General features: G+C 42.4%; 1 long non-coding RNA gene and 1 pseudogene across 5 annotated transcripts in view; both read left to right on the forward strand.

Moving 5' to 3' along the window:
- Window positions 1–18000, forward strand: part of LOC123521222 — a 19711-nt gene extending 1711 nt beyond the window's left edge. Inside the window, exons 2-5 of one of the 5 annotated variants that reach the window (XR_006679698.1) lie at window positions 7547–7663; window positions 10871–10954; window positions 12207–12279; window positions 14942–15278. This is a non-coding gene — a long non-coding RNA (uncharacterized LOC123521222). Of the gene's footprint in view, window positions 1–7546; window positions 7664–10870; window positions 10955–12206; window positions 12280–14941; window positions 15279–17770 lie in introns of those variants that run through there. The other 4 variants (XR_006679697.1, XR_006679701.1, XR_006679700.1 and 1 more) reach the window with 4 other exon arrangements.
- Window positions 5092–5542, forward strand: LOC101654662 (annotated as a pseudogene).
- Window positions 18001–18034: the final 34 nt, after the last annotated feature.

Raw genomic sequence — 18034 nt, forward strand, 5'->3', positions numbered from 1 at the left:
CCCCCACCCCCCGGATTATTTTCTTTTATGAAGTCGCAACTCTGACTCTTGGTTTTTCGTAAAAGAAAACCAAGTGTGAATGCTGCCAGCCAGGACTGCGGTCCTGGGTCGCAAAAGCAGAAGGACATTAGTGACTATTTTCTAAATCGGTTTCCCTCTCCTAATGCCGAGTATTTGGGGACCAAGATGTCTGGTTTTGTGTAAAACACAATGTAGATGCTTGGGTGCTTCTCATGGGGAAAATAATGAGAGCCTTCCATTTATCAAGGAATCTTTTTGTAGCACTCTTCATGTGCTTTATGTACTGATCGAGGTTAAAATGGGGGTGGGGTGGGGGCAGAATTAGAGTAAGGCGGGTGTAGCTAAGGACAGCTCTGGTTCCTGGTAGCCATAAGAAGGTTTTTTTAAAAGGACTCTAAAAACCTTTCATGGTAATGGTTTTAAAAGTGTGTTTGAAGTAGGAACTAGTTTTGAGCTGCCCATGTGAAGGAGCTTGAGTGTGTATGTGTGTGGCTGGTCTTTGGTTTCCGCAACGTATGTGCAGTTCTGGGTTTAATTCAGTTCGGAACCGATTAGGCTGGGTGCACCAGAGTGGCGCTGATGGCAGATGGAGAATGTGCTCGGGCTGAAAACCTTGAGGTGCCGGGACGACACAGTGAATGCTCATTAGTAGACTTCCTTTCCTCGCTGCTGAGCTGGTTTATTTCACCAGATTGGGGAGAGTGGTTCATGAGTGATGGCGCAATTACTTCGTCCTTTAATGATTCTTGTTAGCTTCTCCACCACCGCCCCCCAAATAAATGCGAACAGAGTTTTCCAGTTATTTTGCTAGTACGCTTAATAGCAAAGGTGAAGGGCTTCATGTTGGAGATTTCAATCCCTGTCACGTTAGATTCTGCATTAAGCTAGAGCGATGATGTTATCATGACTCACAACTTCTTTGGTGTAATAATTGCATACAGAAGATGTGATATTTGAGACGCAGTTTACTTTCAATTAGGACTTCACACTTAAGTGAAAATGCTCTGGAAATTACCAAAATGAGCAAAAAGGAATCAGGAAATACCCTTCTATGTAGACTGAGGTTTATCGATGTTAAGACACTCAAATCTTTTCTGCAGATTTGAGCAGAAAAGCCTGACCTAGTTGCGCCAGTGTTAACAGTTGCCAAGCTGGTTTTTAATCTCGTATCGCATTCAGTAAGCCTAACAACTCGAGAGGTGTTTGCAGTAATATACTGTTTTGCGTAATAGCTAGTATACTGCACCCAATTTTAAATATAAATTTGTTTCTTAATTTAAAATCCTGATAAATCATCAGATGTGACTGCAGCCCTATTTCATGGGGGTAAAGACCTCTAATACCTCAAGACCTCTGGTCTTGGAATCCTGGCCACCAGTTTTTCCATAATGTTGCCGAGACGATTTGTTGTCTCCCTGTGGCTCTGATACATGTGAGTAACCAGGTCCGCAATGAGTAAAGCTGATGTGTAGATATCAAATCAGAATCGACATTTGAGTTTGCATTTTGGAGCTCTTATTTTATACATTCTGTTTCTTAAGCAAATAGTTCATGGAAATTTTTATGTAGTTGCCAGTTTCTTCCTCTTAAAAGACACTCAGCGTTTTACATAATCAGTATTTCATAATACATTTAAGAAGTACACAGATGAGGCTTTTTTAATGTGGTAAAAATAAATAAGAAAACATTTGCCTTGAAAGCCATTTTACATGTGTAATTCAGTGACATTAATTTCATTCACTGTGTTGTGGTACCATTACCGCTGTGCATTTCCAAATTGTGTCCTCACCCCTAACAGAGCTTAGCGTCTCCTAAGGAATGCATCCCTTGCCCCTCCTACCTCCCCCACCCCAGTACCTGCCACCACTTATTACCCTGGAGTCTTAGTGGCCTTATAGGGTTTCAGAGGCACAAATCTTTACAGAAGCAGAAAGTTTTCTCTTTCTCCCTTGGAGCGGCTGATGGGTTCAAACTGACCTTGCAGTCACCAGCTCAACACGTAACACACTATGCCACCAGGCCTCTGCTCATCCTCATAACCAGGAATAAATGTTGGTCTTTGTATACTTGCTTACCCTAGATATTTTATATAAGTGGGATCATACAGGATTGTCCTTTTATGCCTGACATTTCTTTTTTATTATTAATTTTAATAAATCATTTTATTGGGGGCTCGAACAACTCTTATCACAATCCATACATCCATCCATGTGTGCCTGACTTACTTCACTCCATAAAATGCTTTCAGTACACTGACTGCCATCCAGTCCATCAGCAAGGTCAGCAATTCAAAACGCAGCTGCTCCTTGGGAGAAAGATGGGGCGTTCTACTCCTGTAAAGAGTTACATTCTCAGAAACCCACAGGGGCAGTTCTACCCTGTCCTATAGGGTCACTTGAAGTCGGTACTGACGTGAGGGCAGTGAGAATGCTTTCAAGGTTCCAAAGACAGTTTGTGTATATCTTTAGTCAAAAACAAATATGATGATATACTTGGGAAAAAATATATGTGAGCAATTTGAGAATAAAATGTATTGGTTTTTTTAAAAACATTTTATTAGGGGCTCATACAACTCTTATCACAATCCATACGTACATCAATTGTGTAAAGCACATTTGTACATTCATTGCCCTCATCATTCTTAAAACATTTGCTCTCCACTTAAGCCCCTGGCATCAGCTCCTCATTTTTTCCCTCCCTCCCTGCTCCCCACTCCCTCATGAACCCTTGATAATTTATAAATTATTATTTTGTCATATCTTTCACTGTCTGACGTCTCTCTTCATCCACTTTTCTGTTGTCTATCCCCCAGGGAGGAGATTATATGCAAATCCTTTTAATCTGTTCCCCCTTTTCCGACCCACTCTCTCTCCACCCTCACGGTATTGCCACTCTCACCACTGGTCCGGAAGGGATCATCTGCCCTGGAGAGAATAAAATTTATTCAATGGTGTCCAAATTGAACAAATCACTTTTTTTAAATGCAAGAGTGTTAAGAATTCATTTGAAGTTTCATATCAGAGTTTAGCTAACAAAATTGAAACATTACAATAACATTTATGTGTATTATTGTTTATGTGTGTAAACATTTTATGTGTATTATCATTTTAATAAAATATCTCTAGCATTATATTTTGACGATGTCATATTTCCCACATGATTTCTGACTGCTGCCCCTCACCCCATGAAGGTCGATTTTCTTTCCCTTTTTTTGTTGTTGTGAATATGAAAGGAGATAATTACATCCTGTCATTTCTAAGCATTTCACTCATATTTTTCTTCCATGCTAGACCGATTCCCTTTTACCTTCTATAGTGTCAAAAAGAAGTTTGTTAAAACTTTATGAGTATGGGCTCGACTTAGGAGAATGGACTAGATTGGCGAAAAGAGAGCACTTCCCTTGCACGACTGGGATCGGATTGTTTGTAGCAGACGTGTGCTAGGCCTGTGCTGTGGCTAGTAGCTGCCTGCGTCTGACTGAAGGAAATGTCGCACGGCCAGCACTGTATTGGATCATATTCTGTTGTGAGTCGACTCAAGAGAACTTAACAACAATAACACCTTTGAAAGCACATTGCCGGCCCTTTCTTCCTATTGGTTTTAATCGGGAAGCTTCACTGGAACCTGGTCGGCATGGCTGACCCTGATGATGTCTGAAGTACCATGACACAGCTGCTAGCATCACAGGAACACGCAGGTTACCACAGCAGGACACACTAACAGATGGGTGCTAATAATATGACAACACCTCTAAAAATTCATTGTACAGAAATGTTTCCCCTTGAAACTCGGGTCAGAGAGGGGATGGGGTGGTGGTGAGTGTGTGTGTGTGTGTGCACGCACCCTCACACGCTACATTGTGGTTGGTTAATGCCTCCCTGTTACAGCCAATTTATTACAAACCCCAAAAGCCAAACTCATTCCCATGGAGTCAACTCCGATGTGTTGGGCTGCTAACCTTAAGACTAGTGGTTTAGACTGTTCAGCTGTTCCACAGGAGAAAGAGGAGGCTGTCTGCTCCTGTCTGGATCGACAGTCTCAGAGACCTTACCAGGGCCACAATCAACTTGATGGCACTGCCTCCTTCCCCTGCAGAGCCACTGGCTGGTTTGAACTCCCGACTTACGGATGGTCGCTTCAACCACTGTGCAACAGGGCTCCTTAATTTATTCCAGTGGGAGGGCAAAAAATGAGAAGCTGATACCAAGGGCTCAAGTGGAAAGCAAATGTCTTGAGAATGTTGATGGCAACAAATGTACAAATGGGTTTGACAAAATGGATGTATGTATGGATTGTGATAAGAGTTGTACGAGCCCCCCAATAATATGATTTTTAAAAAGTTATCCAAACATTGCTTAATAAACTCAAAGAGAAAAAAATAAATAAACTCAAAGAGATAACATAGAAAATAAAAGTTATTGATTATACCCCAGACTGGTGAAATACTTTGCTCGGACATTTAGCAAATGTTAGGCAAAGACATCCTTTGCTCTCTAAGTTAATGCCTTAAATAAAAGTCAGCTTTATCTAGCATTCTAGATAACTACATACTGAGTTATACAGTTGTGTGAACTCGTAGTCCACAACATTCCAAACACTTGGCCTGTCCTTTCAGGCCTGTCCTGTCCATGTACGTACCATTACTAGCCCCATTTTGCAGAGGAGGGAGCTGAGGCACAGACAACCCATCATTTCTTTAGGGTCACACAGCTAGTCAGTAGAAACCCAGGATTGGAACCGAGGCAGTCTGATCCTAAAGCAGAGAAGAATTCAATCTGCTTTGTTAAGTGATGTAGGCTGTGGCGAGGACTTCTTTAATGTTTGAATTAATTCTAATCTGAAAAATCTTTTAAATGCTTTCGATGGGAGGGAAACATTCTAAAACTGAAGTAGCATCAGGCTGGGCTATGTTCCTTCCCCTTGTCGGTGTGGAAGAGCTCCTGGGCCGCCCATCTGATTGCTGTCTGCCTCTCTCGGCAGTTCATCTCAGGGGACCCTTGGTTGGTAAAACATCTCACAGCTTGCTCTCTCGGTCCCTGGCGCTCCCGGAGCTGAGGTGTCAGTGCAGACATGGCCAAGTCCAAGAACCACACCACGCACAACCAATCCTGGAAATGGCACAGAAACGGCATCAAAACCCCGGTCACAATGATACGAATCTCTTAAGGGGGTGGACCCCAAGTTCCTGAGGAACATGCGTTTCGCCAAGAAGCACAACAAGAAGGGCCCGAAGAAAATGCAGGCCAACAACACCAAGGCTGCGGCTGCTCACTCGGAGGCCATCCAGGATCTTGTGAAGCCCACAGAGGTCAAGGCCAAGATCCCAATGGGCGTCAACAGCCAGCTCAGCCGACTGGCCTACATTGCCCACCCCAAACTTGGCAAGCGGGCTCGGGCACGTATTGCCAAGGGTCTGAGGCTCTGCCGGCCCAAGGCCAAGGCACAAAGCAAGGCTGATGCTCTAGCCAAGGCCACGACCCCAGCAAAAGCTACCAAAGACGCCCAGGCTCCCACAAAGTAGAGTTCTCTGTGTGAGGGCAAGAGGGACTGGTGTGAGCCTGGGCTGCAGCCTGCATGGCGCTGGTGTCTTCTTGTGCTGTTTGTTGTACAAATAAACCCAGGCGGCGCTGTTAAAAAAAAAAACATCTCACAATGGCTGGGCAATTTAAGGATGGATTCAGATAGGTTACCAACTGCCTACAACATTAATAATTCATTTTGGAAAATAACTTCCCCTTTTTGGCAGCTGTTTCCTATCTTCTCTTTTCATTCACATCCTGCAGAGGGATGGGTAAGGAGTGGCCCAACTGGGAGACACCAGGAAATGGAATTGTAGGACCCCAGGCTATGGACAGAGTTCTCCCTGGGCCTCCTAGGAAAACGCTCTTTTGCTTTTCATGAAAGGAGAGTAATAATTTAGCTCAAGCTTTAACCCTAGAAGTACTTCACTAGAGATCTGTTGTACATGATTTCATGTCTTTAAAAGAATTGTATGGAATAACAACACACTGCCATCTTGTTGGATCCAACTTACAGCGACCCTATGGGACAGAGTAGAGCTCTCCCATAGGGATTCCACCGTGTGCCTTGGGTAGCATAGTGGGATATGAATTGGGTTGCTAACCTCTAGGCCAGTAGTTCAAACCCACTAGCCACTCGCTCCTTGTGAGAGAGATGAGGCTTTATGCTCTCGTAAAGGTTTACAGCCTTGGAAAGCCACAAGGGCAGTTCTGCCCTGTCCTGTAGGGTCACTCAGAGTCAGAACTGACTCGGTGGCGGTGAGTTTGGTTTTGAGTGTAGTCTTTCTCCTGTGGGACAGCTGGTGGGCTGGATCCACCAGTTTGTAGCTGAGTGCTTAGCAGTTGTATCACCAGGGCTCCTGTACATAATAATAGCAGGGATCAAAGGATAATGTGTTTGGGGAGAAATCAGCTTCCTTTAATATTAATTTGTTGTGGTTTAGCACTTCAGTGCTTAAAATAAACAACAACAGAATCAACGAACACTTCAAAAGCATGATTGACTGCTACTCCAGTAAGAGAAGCAATTAAGAGTTTTCATTACATTTCCTGATTGGTTTAAGTGCCCTTGATAATACATCACAACATTGCGGGCACAAATCTGAATTCCCAGAGACTTATTTTCAATGCGTTTGATTGCACAATCCTGGTGTTTCACAGCACACTCACTGTAAAGCCATTTGGTATAGAAGCTTTTTGGAGCAACAAGAAAACAACCATGAGAGTTCAGCGTCAGTTATTGTATTAGAGCTCACATGTTCAGGGCGGAGGGCACCACTCGTATATAAATTGTTAATGACGTGTGCCCACAGCACTAGCAGTTCTTTCCATTCCCATTAATACAGAGGAAATGAGGGTACAAATACCAGCAGTCGTATGTGTCCGCACATAAACATAACCTGCTCCCAAACCTTGGTTCACTGAGCCTTGCCTCTCAGAACCTTTCTGTGCTAGTGAAGAATTCCTCAGTCCTCCATCTCAGTCCTTTTCTTTGCCTGCACATATTCACATTGGGAGCTTTTCTCTTGAAAATACTTAAGCAATTGTTGTGTCAAAGAGAAAAATACTTTTTTAAGTGTAGTTTGCAATTTTTGTGTCTATGAACATTGGCAGAGCACTGGTGGTGTACTGGTTAGTTAGCCTGCAATCCGCAAGGTCAGCTGTTCAAAACCACCAGCTGCTCCTTGGGAGAAAGATAGGACTTTCTACTCCTATAAACAGTTACAGTCTCGGAAGCTCACAGGTTGGTTCTACCCTGACCTATCAGGGTACTATGAGTCAGCATTGACTCATGGCAGGCAGTTTGGTTTGCTTGGTTTGAACATTCGGTTTGCCATTTTAGAGGTGCTTTTAAAATTTCTACGAGGAAATTTTTTTCAGAATTAGATTTATTTATATAAAAAGCCAAAATTTAAAGTTTTTCTTATTAAGGCTAGTTTCTATGTAGGATAATGGAGTGATCATTCTTCCCCCTCTTTTCTTCTTCTTCTTTTTTTTTTTCAAAGGAGAAAGCAGAGATCTACTTCGGATCTATTGGTAATGATGGCCTGAGCGAAACAGCTCCCAGTCTGAAGGAAGACCATTCTTCTGTGAAGAACAGGATGCCCGGGGAGCCATGGCGAGTATGTGTTGTGTTGCTTGGGAATGGCAAAACCCAGCCCCCAAAGGTCCTGACTTCAAATGCCATGATAGTAAAATTTTCAAAGCTCTTTTTTTCAAAGCATTGTAACACTTTAAAAACTACAGGGCTGCACTAGCCATCGTATTTTCTAAGTACACAGTAGCTCATCCTTAATAAAAACATGATGTGATCTATTTATAATCGGTTTTTCAATGAACACTTGTTGAAATCTGTGTGCTGGGCACTGGACCAGGTGCTTTGGGAACAGTGGTAAACGGAACAGGTGCGTGTCATGAGGGCAGGGACCTCTACTGGGGGGGATTGAGACGTTTGATGGTTCTTTTGTCTGTATGCAGAAAGATACTTTTTAAAAAGTCAGGGAAAATAGAGATTCCATATGTAGTCTGTATAGTCTACTAATAATCACCAATCATAATGATAAAATGTTGGATCTGAATCATTAGCTACTTTGATTAAAGTTAACCTTACCCACATTTAAATATTTGAAAACATCAGTGCATAATTGCTTTATATTTTATTTATCTGATTTAATGGAGCTTTGGAAGAGGCATCAGATTACATGCTATGATGTTTGAAATCGTTATCTACATTTTAATTCAGTTGCTCTTCCAGATGATTCCAGAGAGTTCTAGATTCAATAACTAGTCACGTCATCACTTTCACCTTTTAAAAATGGAATGGCATTCTTACAAGTTGACCCTACCAATCCTGATTCCTGTTATCTTTTGAAGTATTATTAAAAAATGGAAGAATGATGGCACCAGTGCCCTAGGCACTCTATTTTATCTTTATCTTCAGTTACTTTGTAAATGGGGAAAATAAAGGGCAGAGGAATCGTTTTCAGCCTAATGATAATCTCACTTGGCACCAGGATTAGAATCCTTGTGTTAGACTGTAAAAGATTGAACATCCCTCTTGGGAAAAAAGTAGAGGAAAACAATTTTTGGCCACCCCCAAAAAAGGACTTTTGATTTTAACTTATACACTTTATGAACCAAAACAGACGGTTTTGTGATGGTGCTCGTTGATATATCCAGCAGAAGGTAAAGAACGAGGGTGTGAAAACCTTAGGACGAAACTTTTGAAAGGCTTTCTTCTCAGATGTGGGGCCAGGGCTTGCTCGGAAGAATCTGTCCAGCTTTACAGTCAGGAAGCTCTGCTTTCTCGGTCAGAGAAGAAGGAACAGGTAGGCAGAGCACAGCATCTCCAGACTTGAAGCCTTATTTCACATTTGCCAAGATCCTACATCCACCCATCCTGGGCCACAGCTTCTCAGATGTTGTCCCATTTTCGCCTCTGCTCCCGTTTGCATTCACAGCAGCACTTGCTGGTTGGTGGTTTGGTCTGTTTTTTCAATTTGGCCTCAGGCTATTTTTAGCAACTTTTATGAACTTTCTCAGGTAGAGATTCTAGGTTGCCAGTCATTCTTAAAAACAGTTATTATGGATGTAAATTCTCGTTGTCAGATGCCTCATTTAATTTTTGTGTAAGAATTGGGCTATTGTAGCCAAATATCTTTACTCTTTAACTTGGAAAAATACCCCGTATGAAAGGGGCCAAAATATCTTTTTAATAAAAAAAAAAAAGAAGCATCCTTGCGGATGTTCTCTGTTTTCATTTGACCCCGTCGTTCATCGCAGCTGCCGTTAGTGTCGATGTTGTGCCATTTTGACAAATTTCTAACTGTTAGTTTGAATCCAAGCATAGGAAACAAATATTTTCAGCTGGGAAAACAGAACTCTAACTCCAGGAGGGAGAAGTAAAACTGAAGCAAATACAGAGGCCGAGGACTCTCCATGTCTATGCAGGGTTACAGAGGATTCTCAGACTACCCCTGCCTCCCTGACAACAGTTGTATTTTGTTGGTGCTGGATCAGAATTAACAGGATCCTGTTATTATTTGATCCAGCATTGGTGTAAAAAAGAAAGTTTATTTTTATTAAAATAACATCTTTCCAACATAGCATGCCTTTGTGACTAACTGGGGAAGACGCCTTGGTGCTATAAGGCTCAGCTGCTAACCAAAAAGGTTGCCAGTTCAAACTCACCAGCTACTCTTTGGGAGAAAGATGTGGCTGTCAGCTTTGGAGACCCTGTGGGGCAGTTCTGCTCTGCCCTGTAGGGTCTCCGTGAGTTGGAGTCAACTCCCAGCCCTGAGTTTGGAGGGCAGCACATAGTCATCAGCAGGAGAGCCAAGACAAGGAGCTTTGGAAACCTGGTGCAACTATGGCTCTACTTCACTATCAATATTTTTTTTAAAACATCTTTAATAGATTTTTTAAAAAGCAGTCAGCATGGAATTTAAAATAATCCACTAATTTTTTTATGAGGTCTTCAAACTGGTTTGGACTGGTTCAATCATGGCCGACTAAGCAAAGTTGAGACAGACCCAAGTTTCAAAATTTGGGTGAAGTAGAATAAGAATCCAAATGGGAAATTTTAGACTTTGGAGCTCCGGGATGGGAGACTCAGCAGAGACCCAGGGAGCCCTTTCCGGAGCCTGATTTTGAAGATGGGATTATTGCCAGGACCGTGGAGGGTGATGTACACAAAAAGCTGCGAGGTCAGCACCACCTTTAAACCAGGCACCATTGTTTCCGACTGTGTTGATCAAGAGATTTTGTTGCTATGCAACACTCACACTGTTCTTCTTTTCCAAGAGGGAGATTAAGTTCCTAGGAGGGCGTCAGCCCATAATTTTTCCCATTCTGGTTTTTGTTCTGGTTCACTGGCATTTTACAAATTTGGGTCTTTCCCAGCATCATGTGCTGTGACTAGACTGGAAAGAACCAGTTTGAAGCCCTGCTTTTTATAGTTTATCACACTGGAAACTTATTGAATCTCTTTAAAAATGTAGTCAAATGCCATTATAGAGTTTTCTCATAGAGCAAGGAAATCATGGTTTACTAATGGATCTACAATAGTTTAATGACTAGGATAAATTTCGTTATTAAGAATTTTGCTGTTGAAAGCATTCTGACTAGACAAGTACAATGCTCTTTTGTGAATGATTTAGTTTGATATAATAAGATGCATTTTATAATTCATAATATAGATATGTTTTTATTTTCAGAAAATATTATTAGAACTTCTTTTTCTTTTAGAACTTTCTTAAACACTATGTTAAAACACACACAACAGGTGCTATTGGGTCAATCCCCATTGATGGCGCCCCCATGTGTTTCAGAGTAGAACTGCACTCCGTGGGTTATTTCATGGCTGTGCCCTTTCAGGAGGATATCCCCAAGCCTTTCTTCTGAGTTGCTTCTGGGTAAGTTCAGGCCCCCCACCTTTTAGTTAGTGGCCAAACCTTAACTGTGCCATCCAGGGCCTTGAGATGGGAATATAGTAGAGAGTTAAACAGTTACTCTTCTCTTACCCGTAAAAATTGCTGTGATCAAAAAAAAAATTCTGTGACTTAAGAACTGTCTCATGTTTGTTTTTTATTAAATGCTTTTCTGATGAGTAGCATTGTTGTAATTATTTTGATGTGTTTAGAATTTTGAATTAAATATGCAGATAGTTGCAGAGGGATTGGCTTGGCCTAGAAGGGCACTCAGGATTATGTGTGATCCATCCCAAGGGCTGGTAGAATTAGTCCTGCTTCTCAAACCCTGCGGATGCAGCTCCACAGGAATATACCTGAGTGCTCTCCAGACAGAGGGGCTCCAGCTCCACCTGGGAAAACCTTTATGCAGCACATGCGTTTGTCTCAAAGACTGGAGAGGAAACTTTTGTTTCCAGCTTGAGATGAATGCCCACGGAAATATTTGAGTCTGTTTCCAATATTCAGACTTTGAACTATTATTGTTTGTTTTATTTTATAATAAAACAATTTCTAACAATATTAAAGAGAACCTGTAAATACCAGTCCTAAAAATTTCACTCTTAATCTCATATTAAAGTTTCATTTTTTATATTCTCAACTTGTCTTTATTCACATATTGGCATATAGATTTTCCTATCATTATAATGATACGAAGTTTTTATTCAAAAATTTTATTTACTACACATTGGATAAATATTTTTCCATATTCCTTTCTTTCTCTTTTAATTTTTATTATTTTTTTCTCTTAATTTTTAATGGTAATACAACAATACATTGATTTGATCAATTATTTAATATGTTCCTGGACTGAAAGATGAACTGAAAATCATTTTCAAAAGAAACCATGTTTACATTAATGGATGCACTTAAAGCATTTTTTTTCTCTTACTGTCAAATGTGAGTTCCATTGGATTTTCATTGCAAAGCCAAGCCACTTAGCTTCTCAGTTGTGCAACTGGCCTCTGCCCCCTTTTTGCAGCTAAATAGTACAAGGTTCTCTGAATTGATTCCGAGCTCTGTTGTGAGATGACGTCAGGCCGAGGAAGAGATGACTGTCTGCTAGTAGCTGTGTCTACGGAGCACGTTTCCCGTCCAGCTCGAGTGCACAGCAGTGACGAAAGTGGATGAGTTACAAACTACCCAAGCAGCTCTTAGCCTGTACCTTTGACCCTTTTGCTTTTCCATTCACTTGTAGACCTTGTCAGCTGATTGGAGGAGCCCTGGTGGCGTAGTGGTTTACTGTGTGGCATTGACTGCTAATTAAAAAGGTCAGCAGTTTGAACCTACCAGCCCCTCCCCAGTAGAAAGATGAGGCTTTCTATACCTGTAAAGAATTACGGTCCCAGAAACCCACAGGGACAGTCTATCCTGCCCTGTCAGGTCACTGTTACTCAGAAGTGGTTTGATGGTAGTGAGTTTTGAGTTTTTACGTTTGGGAAATTTTTTTTTGTCAGCTGATTAAATTACTTTAGGACAAAAATAGGAGGATGCGTATGAGACTAATAATCCCTGGGTATTGCAGGCAGAAAGGGCGTGGCTACCAAACAGATGGGTGGTTCCACCCACATAGGGGCACCTTGAAAGGTGCTCTGTCCCAGTCATAGCCCTGCAAGCCTGATGCAGTACAGCTCCTGAAGTCGGGCTGCCAGGAGGTGGCACGGACTCCGTGGCAACTGTGTGTGTATGATAACAAACAAATGATACTTCTTCCCCGCCCCAGGAGAATTTTTTCAGGGACTAGAAAATAACATTAACCTAACACCATTTTATGATCTAATGCTGCTGTCACAGAAAAATCATGAATGAGTGGCTGTAACATCAGAATCTTATTTTCTCACATCTTAGGACCCTAGGAGTGTGAATGCAGGGTGCTGGCCCTCCCTGTCGACTCTGGAGGAAGGTCCTTGTCTCAGCTCCTTCTGCAGGATCTCCCTGTGGCTTGCCATCTCTCCTCCCCACCCCAGGCCCTGCTTCCTCCCTTGCTTGTTAAATCTCCAAAGGAATTGTCCTAAGACGTAAGGTTAGGGTTCACAGCACATATTTGGGGCAGGGGCAGGGACAGGCAAGGTGCACAGTTCAGCCCATAATGAGCACCTATTGTGTACCTGAGTTGATGGAACATTTTTATTTGATCAGCCTCTGAGGTAGATGTTACTCTTCCTGCTTCTTCTAGGGAAACCTTTTCTGTTTCTAGAAGCAACCTGTAACATGCTGCGTTTCTCCCCAGTACTTCCTCTCACATGTTGATCAGTTATTGTGTACTGCCTGTTAGCCTGCTAGTTAGTGACAGGTAGACCAGAGAGGCTGCATCCCTAGTGCCTAAGGCACACAGTTGGCATTCGACAAATAGTTATTGAATGAATGTGTCCCATTGAAGAATCTTGGTTTTATTGATAATGAAAACTGGGACTAGAATTGAGTGACTTTTCTGGTCTATTCCAACAGTTGTGGTTTCCTCCTACATGACACACCTCTGAACGATTGCCCCCCCGTCCTGGGTTCCTTCTTCTGTAACAATATGACAGTGGTGGGTCTTTCTTTCCTCCACAATCCTGACTTGATCAGAAGAGCCTGAGGTTGCCTCTGCTTGCCCTTTGATCTGGCTTTAGGGTGCTCCCTCTCACTAGAGTTGAACCCCCTTTTAAAATCTGTTATAGGGCAATGAATGTACAAATGTGCTTTACACAATTGATGTATGTATGGATTATGATAAGAGTTGTATGAGCCCCTAATAAAAAGATTAAAAAAAAAAAAGAAGTGTATAGACCTAGATGGAGGAGATGTTGAGAAAGAACAGCTTCCTGTTTTGCCATTTTGGGTTTGCCCTTATACTATGCAGAGAACTTGTCTGCAGCCATTCACTCCTTCAGAGATAGATATAGACATGTTTTGTTTGAAATAAACCTGTGCATGCATGAAAAAAATCTGTTAAATAACATACCAACTTGGGTGTTTGGGAGAAATCATGGAGAACCCTAGGGTAGACTGGGATGAGGAGTTTCTCAGGGCTAAAATGTGAGCAGAGTTGAGGCGATCTAAAATGTCTAAGAGAGTCAGATTTTGGGTCTTTTGTGTTGCTGAAATAAGACTTTTTAAAAAAAATCCCTCTTTTAAGTTGCTTTAAAATGTTTACTTATAATGTCAAGACCAATATTTCAAAAGGAAAAACACAACGTTGGCTATACAGCACTTGGTTGTCATATGACATATGCGTATTTTGAACTTCTTTTGACTTTAGCAAATAATGGTTAAGCTTTTCAAGTTTATATGTATCTGTTTAAATTCTTATTGACAACTCTTCATTCATGAACTTCTAGGAAGAGAAATAATGACTTGGTAGCATATTCCTATTTTTATTTAAGAGAAAATAAAAAATTAAGAAGTACAACCCAGAGAGCTAGTTGAGTATGAAAGGGGCCCAGGTCTCCCTTCTGTGCGTTCTCAGACTGCTGACTGCAGGGCCCACCCCTTGATGCCTGGGCCTTCTTTGGTGACACCAACAAAGGACAAACTGAAGGCCCTCCCTCTCAATTAGTCTTCATGTTTCATGGATCAGCAGTGGCAACTGAGAAGGGGTTTTGACAAAACCGATATATTTGTCTCAAAAGTGTTGACATTTTTTAGAAAAAACCTTTCAGGCGCATTGTGGAACTTCTCTGAGGTGGATGTAAGGACTGGGGTGGGGGGGCAGTGAGGCAGGATCTGGGGGTGATTGAGTTCCTAGGGGCCTCCAGCCAGACAGCTAGTCCTGTATCTCTGGGGCTTCTCTTGGGAATTTGTTAGGAGGAATCCTACTCTTAATAAAGGACATTTAACCCCTACTTTAAAGAGAAGTATTTGCTGGGGGAGGGCTGGGGGGGGAAGAGACCTTACCTTTGACTACTAGTTATTAGTACATCCCCAATAAATATAATTTCTCTCACATTCCAGGAGAATAGCAGTCACAAAAGAGCGTATGTCTTGCCTTTCAGTCACTCTCTTCACTGCCCAGCATGGAAGCTGCTCCTTTGTTATTCTTCTGTCCATTGACACTGGCTAAGGATCTGATGGCAAATCAGGATCGGTCAGCTACGTTGACACTTGGAAAAATAGCAGTGACCGAGACAGAAGAACTAGATGGTGCCCAGCTACCTCTACCAACTGCTCTGGAAAAGATTGCATTAGAAGGTCCCACATAGAGTGGAAGAAATACATGGAATAAAACTCAAAATCATTTTTAAAAAGGCCTTTTAATATATTTAAACCATTAAATTGTATGGTACATGAATTATATGCCAATAAAAATTGTTTTGTTTTGTTTAAAAAGAACCAGGCTTACTGGTCAGATAGAAGCTGATGGAATCCCCCATCCTCATCCCCAACTATAGTCCTTCGTCACGCTTCAGGCCTCCTTCCCCCTCAGAACTACTCACCTCAGGGCTCAGTTTCAGTCTGACCCTACACATGTCTGTACAGGCAACAATAATAGGAGGGAGCACCCACAGTGCAAAATAACCAACCATTTGAGATCAAAAGAGCAGCATTGCCCTAGGACAATGCTCAGAAGGGTTGTGAAAGGAGAAAGGGACAATGGGATAAGTGACATTACATTAGGGGTAGTGCAGTAAATGACTTGAAACAACGTGTGCATTGTTGAATAGAAAACTGATCTGTGTAAACCTTCACCCAATTGACAATAAAAGGTTTTCCTTTTAAATAGTGATGACCTCTATTTAATTGTTTAGGAAAGCTGGTATTAACTTAGTTTAAAACCAGTTTGGAAATAGTTTTAGATTTCCCTAAAATCTCTCAGAAATCAAATGAATTTTCTAGGAAAATAAGAGGCATGACATTTGAGAGTAGGGCATTTGGGCCACTAACACAAGGCGGATTCGGATTCTCTTTCATTCATACAACCTGTGGAAGGCAGAACCTTGGAACACTTGAGCAGAAGAGGGGGACCGCACCCTGTAGTGGGTGGAAAAGTTGTGAGATCCAGAAAAGCAAGGCCATCCCGCCCAGTTCTGCTCTCACGGGCTTGGCTACAATAAGGAAAATAAGAACGAGAGACGTTGTGTTTGACTTTGCATCTACGGCTTGAGCTCCTCTGATGCATATGTCTAGTCTGAATTTGACTAATTCCAGTGAGGAGGAACTGAACTGTCCCCCAAAATCAAGACACTCTCGCTTTGGACACCTGTCTGCTAAAACGGTTCTCTCCCCTCGAGTCAGGGCTTCCCCTCCTAGTTGTCTGCGTGGTTTCTACCCGGCTGAGGCACACACTTTCTCACTCAGTTCAGCCAAGAAGGGGCAGCGGCTCTAATTTGTGACCGGGAAGAAGTGAGACCACTTAGCTCAGTCGTTTTCATTTGGTCCAGGCTTCATGAGCTGATTTAGCATGACATTTTCATTTTGAGTATTTTGGAGGAAAACTTCTTAAAATGTATTTATAGGAACATAATGAACTTTGACAATTGACGGTCACTCTTGTGCATCTCAGCTTCTGTTCTCTGTGTTGAAGCCCTCAGGACATGGTGAGTTTTGTCGGACTGTTTTCCTGTGGGCTTTTGTTCAGTTGACTAAATGTTTAGTGGGTGCTTGCTGTCAGCCCTCTTGTATACACAGGGTTTATGAAAGTGAATGTGAAGTCAGCCACAGAGCTCCACTCGGAGAGCATTAGCCTGAGCAGCTAAAAGTTCCTGGTTTGATCTGGATTTTGGTCTCTCTGTTATGTCCCAATCCAGCCTGAGAAGAAAGAATGAGTGAGACTGGTGCCTGTAATGGGAAGATCCTGGCTATTAAGATATGGTTGCAAATATACAAATGTGCTTGACACAATGGATGGATTTATGGATTGTGATGAGTTGTACGAGCCCCCAATTTAAAAAAAAAGATGGTTTCGGGGGCAGACATGTAAAAATACTCGGCTACAATATGGCGAGTGTTGGAATATAAGCTAAATAGGGGTGGGATGGGGGGGATAGGATCAAGTCAAAGAGAAAGGTGGCCCATAGAGCAGGTGCAGACAATGGGAACAGGGAACAGCTGGAGCCTTGGTGTGAAAGTGTGTTGATTGCCCCTGGGACAACAGTCACTTTCAGGGGTGAGAGATGGCAGGAAAGTGACACTGGAGCTAGCTTCTGAAGGGAATTATGTGTGCACGAAGGCAGTGAGACTTCTTTCTTTCCGCACTGGGGATGCCTCATGCGCCTTAAGTAAGGAGAATGACAGGGTTGGCTGTGTGTTAGATTCTAGAGGCATTCCGTGGAGAATGGTTAAGGAGGGTGTGTCTGAAATTGTGATCCTTCTAATGCATGTATCCTCTTCCCCGTGGTTGGATGTGCACTGGGCTGATGAGCTAGGTCAGTGGGAAGAAGATAACATAAGGGATGGCTTGAATTTCTTACACACTCGGCACCCACAGGTTTTGGAGCACTTGTGACTGCTTTGTGCAGTTTTTAAAGTGTCTCCTTTGTTATTCGATGGTCGTTTCACATTGATGATAAGAATGTGCTTGTCAATAGCACGCCTTTTGCTAGTCCCCCATCCCCCCCACCCCCAATAGACAACTTCCAAAAAAGTCCAGAGACAGCACATGGCCTTCAGGGAGTCTGCCTAGAGGTATCTGCCTTGATCCTGTTTCCCCCCTGGTTCTTCTTATTCCAGACCTAGATAACTGAGCTACCCAGCAGCTTCCCATAAGTGAAGTACAATTGTCAATCATCTAAAAGGTAATGGTCACACATTTTCAAACATTTTTACATTTTTATCTTGATGTAGGTGACTGCCGGTTCACTTCACCAGTTTCAGCACTTCGGCAGGATTTCATCCTCCAACAGTAAGCTCCTTACTTGATCGCACCATGAAAAAACTGCTAATGAGACTTGTTGCACCCCAAAATGGACATGAAGGACCAAAAGCCATTGTTTTCAAATGAAGACTCCTGGACAGCTATACACCTCAATGCGTTTTAGCCACCGCTGAGATTCCTCCCCTCCCCAACCCCCAGCCTCCACCCGTTTGCCCGCACCCCCCTCCCTCCCG

This window comes from Echinops telfairi, unplaced genomic scaffold (assembly GCF_000313985.2).
Source record: "Echinops telfairi isolate 266 unplaced genomic scaffold, ASM31398v2 ScPeMD7_1;HRSCAF=3_0, whole genome shotgun sequence".
Lineage (NCBI taxonomy): Eukaryota > Metazoa > Chordata > Mammalia > Afrosoricida > Tenrecidae > Echinops > Echinops telfairi.